This window comes from Arachis hypogaea, chromosome 15, assembly GCF_003086295.3.
Source record: "Arachis hypogaea cultivar Tifrunner chromosome 15, arahy.Tifrunner.gnm2.J5K5, whole genome shotgun sequence".
NCBI lineage: Eukaryota > Viridiplantae > Streptophyta > Magnoliopsida > Fabales > Fabaceae > Arachis > Arachis hypogaea.
Genome location: NC_092050.1, coordinates 48,094,470 through 48,098,232, shown reverse-complemented (window position 1 = coordinate 48,098,232; position 3,763 = coordinate 48,094,470). Strand labels below are relative to the sequence as shown.

Sequence of the window (3,763 nt, the reverse complement as noted above, 5' to 3'; positions counted from 1 at the left end):
GAAGAGTGGGTAATGACAATGAAGGTGGGTACGGAACAAGGGTCATTTATATAGAGAAGTTGTGAGAGAATGGAGGGTGTGGATTGATGGAGTGGTTACTTGATGGACGGTTGGGGTGATGCATGGATAAAAGACAAGGATCATCACTTTATGAATGAGATTGCTCGGTCTTTTAAGGGTCCCAATTTTCCAATGTTGCATGGCAACATTTTCCAATGTATTCCCTTTTTAGAACAAGTGTGTAGCCCTTCCTTTTGTGGTGTCTAATCCTTCTTTGTTTAGTTGTCCAATCCATCCCTTTTAATGCTTCTTTTCTTTTCCTATAAAGATAACATAAGGAAAGTGAGACATAATATCAAAAAGACAATTTAGCCTTTACGGCTATAATTAACTAACTAAGTGTGTGTCCCTTTATGCATTTTGGTGGCACCATGGGGTGACACCAAACTTAGTTTGAAGCATTGTGATGAAAAGTTTTGTTCAAAGCTCCCAAGACTAGCATGCATCTTGGTTTGCTTTGAACACCAAACTTGTTCCTCACTATATACTGCACAATAAGGACTTCACCAAGTTTGGGTTGGAATTTATGAATATTGCTTTTTTTTTTACTATTTTCTAAAAACATATAAAACATGGGTTGCCTCCCATGAAGCGCTTCTTTAGCGTCACTAGCTTGACGTTTTTCCTTCATCAGGGTGGTTAGTAGTGCTTAAATTCCTACCCTCTTGCTGTGGACTTATATCCATTGGTTGGATCAATGATCTCCACATGTTCTAGGGAAAGAACTCTGTTGATAGTGAAGACCTTAGGTAGCTGAGATGGTACAGTGGGGAGATTAGGGGGAATATCTGGGAAGTAAGCTGAGACAACTCTATCCCCTGGAGAGAAATCTTCCGTAGGGATCTTCTTGTTCCTCCACCTCCTTGGTACCTTCTTCTTTGTTTCTTTTGAGGTTGCCTTGCCCTCGGTGACCTCTTTTTCTAAAGAAGTTGTGATGCTGTCTTTACCTGCCTCTAGAGGTTTAGGTTCCTCCAATTTTTCCTTGAGCTGTGGCAATTACTGTTTTCCTTGTTTATCAATTAAGGGGATCTCAGAATGAACTGGCTGTGCTTCAGTGCTTGTCTCCTCTTTCAGTGTCTCATTATCAGTTGTGCTTAGTTCCTTCTCCTCTTGATCTATTTCTTGTGAGAGTTTGAAAACATTGAAGCTGAGTCGTTCATCATGGATTCTCAATATTAGCTCCCCTTTCTCTACATCGATAAGTGCTCTGGCTGTAGCTAGGAATGGTCTTCCCAATATGATTGGGTGAGTGTGACTCTCTTCCATGTCCAGGATGACAAAGTCTATTGGGAGAAAGTATTTCCAAACCTTTAGCAACACATTTTCCACCACTCCTACTGCTTGCTTTTGAGTTTTGTCAGCCAGTCTGATGATTACATCTGTGGGCATTATCTCATTGATCTGCAGCCTCTTCACCAGGGATAAGGGCAGTAAGTTGATGCTGGCCCCAAATCACATAGTGCTCTATCGAACATAGTTTCACCTATGGCACAAGGGATGTGAAAACTCCCTGGGTCTCTTCTTTTTGTAGGCAACTCAGGTTGAATAAGGGCACTACATTCCTTGTTCATCACTATAGTCTGGCCTCCTTTGAGTGAGCTTTTCCTGGGAAGAAGTTCCTTCTTATACTTGACGAATGCAAGCATTTGTTGAATTACCTTGATGAATGGTATGTTTACATGCAGAAATGCAAACAAGTCTAGGAACCTTGAGTATATTCTCTTTCCCACAGCACCATTGAGCAGTTGAGGGAAGGGTGCATAGAGCTTCAGCAGCTCTTGTTGTGAGATTTCTGGTTCTTGGTGATCTCTATCCTCCTCTTTTGTTGAGTTGTTTTCAGGTTGTTCGAAAAGTTTGCCTTGCTTGTCTTCAGTCTCTTGATCACTTGTAGTGACCATTTTGCAATCTTCCCATCTTAGTTTCTTTGCTTCTCCTTTAGGGTTTTTCTCCGTGTCACTTGGGAAGCTATCGGTAGGTTTGGGAATCTTCTCAGCTAAACATCCCACCTGGAATTCCAGCTTCCTAATGGTCTCTCCCTGGTTCTTAATATTGGCTCGCACCTCCTCTTTGAACACCTTATTTTCTTGAATCTCTTGGCATATTCCTTCAAGTAAGGTTTCAATCTTAGAGAGCTTGTCATCAATTGATGGTTGATTCAGAGCAGATGTGCTGTTTTGGTTTTGATAGGCGTGTGGAGAAGTGTTGTTGTGGGGGTGTTGAGATGTCCTCTGTGTGAATTGTTGGTGAGCTGCATTGTTGTTGGAGTTGTAACGTCTCTGGTCTTGGTTTTGATCTTGCTGACTTCCCCACCCAAAGTTTGGGTGGTTTCTTCATCCAGGGTTGTAGGTCTTGGAGTATGGATAATAGTTTTGCCTTGGTGAATTCCCAATGTAGTTGGCTTGCTCCTGACTACTCTCTGCTTCTTCATTCACTCCTTCTTGGGTTGTTGATGAAGTGGAGATTACTGCTACTTGGTTCCATTCCATCTTCTTGGTGAGGTCAGCCAGCTGCTGGGTAATGAGCTTGTTTTGGGCCAACAGAGCATCTACATTGTTTAGCTCCATTACTCCTCTTGTGTTCCCTCTTTCGGAAGCATAGAAGTAGTCGTTCTCTGCTACTGTTTCAATAACATCTATGGCTTCCTCAATAGTCTTCTTCTTGTTCAAAGATCCTCCGAATGAATGGTCTACGGCCTTCTTTGACTCATAAGAGAGCCCTTCATAGAAAATGTGCAGCTGCACCCATTCGTTGAACATATCTGGTGGGCACCTCCTTGTTAGGTCTTTAAACCTCTCCCATGCTTCATATAGAGTCTCACCATCTTGTTGCCTGAAAGTTTGGACCTCAGCTCTCAGCCTATTGATTCGTTGAGGAGGGTAAAATCTTGCTAAGAATTTGTTCACCACGTCTTCCCAAGTTGTCAAGCTTTCCCTTGAGAAAGATTCCAGCCACTTGGCTGCCTTGTCCCTGAGTGAGAATGGAAAAAAGAGCAGTCTATAGGTGTTAGGATGAACACCATTAGACTTCACTGTGTCACATATTCTCAGGAAGGTGGTTAAATGTTGATTGGGGTCTTCTTGAACACCTCCTCCAAACGAACAGTTGTTCTGAACAAGGGTGATGAGCTGTGGTTTAAGTTAAAAGTTGTTGGCATGGATTGTTGGCTTTTGGATGCTACTTCCACAATTGCCTGGGTTTGGATTGATGTAAGAGCCCAAAACTCTTCTATCCTCCCCAGCATGATTTGCTCTACCTCCTCCCCCATGGTTGTGATCCTCTTCTTCATGATGGTTTTCCATGTTGTCTTCCATGTTTGGTTCAAAGAATTCCTCCTCTTCCTCAACACCAACCACTTTCTTTCCTCTTGCCTCCCTCCTTAATCTAAGGAAGGTCCTCTCAGGTTCAGAATCGAAGGAAGTTGAAGCCCCGCTTCTTCTCCCTGTCATACAACCATCAAGTGCAAGCACGAAAAGATAGGTGCAGAAAGTATTTTTGTCAGAATTACTGTTAGTTGTGGGTGATACAATATATCAAACAGTTAGTGGGTTAGCAAACAGAATTGAAAATAATAAAGAAAAAACAAAAGAGTAGAGGGGGAAGGGAAGAAGTTTAACTAAAACAGAAAGTAAATCACTCAAACAGAAAATGAAATTCACAAAATAAAAATGCTCAATCTAGTGATCTTCCAATTTAATCATTGTTG

The 3,763-nt window shown here is 42.0% G+C and overlaps 1 non-coding gene across 1 annotated transcript; it reads left to right on the top strand.

Annotated features, from left to right (window-relative positions):
• Positions 1-2,811: 2,811 nt before the first annotated feature.
• On the top strand, positions 2,812-2,918 carry LOC112753237 (small nucleolar RNA R71). Its single transcript, XR_003177629.1, has one exon. It is a non-coding gene; the product is annotated as a small nucleolar RNA R71 (small nucleolar RNA).
• The last annotated feature ends 845 nt before the right edge of the window (positions 2,919-3,763 follow it).